This window comes from Capsicum annuum, chromosome 10 (assembly GCF_002878395.1).
Source record: "Capsicum annuum cultivar UCD-10X-F1 chromosome 10, UCD10Xv1.1, whole genome shotgun sequence".
Classification (NCBI taxonomy): Eukaryota; Viridiplantae; Streptophyta; class Magnoliopsida; order Solanales; family Solanaceae; genus Capsicum; species Capsicum annuum.
In genome coordinates, this window is record NC_061120.1 from 153,757,555 (window position 1) to 153,757,865 (window position 311).

Here is a 311-nt window from a genome sequence, read left to right on the forward strand (position 1 = left end):
TGATAAACATTTAGTGGTGATAGTAATGGTGATATTTCAGCTAGAAGAAGTGAATTGACAGTGTAGGTGTATTTTGATAAACATTTAGTGGTGATAGTAATGGTGATATTTCAGCTAGAAGAAGTGAATTGACAGTGTAGGTGTATTTTGATAAACATTTAGTGGTGATAGTAATGGTGATATTTCAGCTAGAAGAAGTGAACTGACAGTCGAGGTGTGTTTTGATAAACATTTAGTGGTGATAGTAATGGTGATATTTCAGCTAGAAGAAGTGAACAACTGACAGTCGAGGTGTGTTTTGATAAACATTT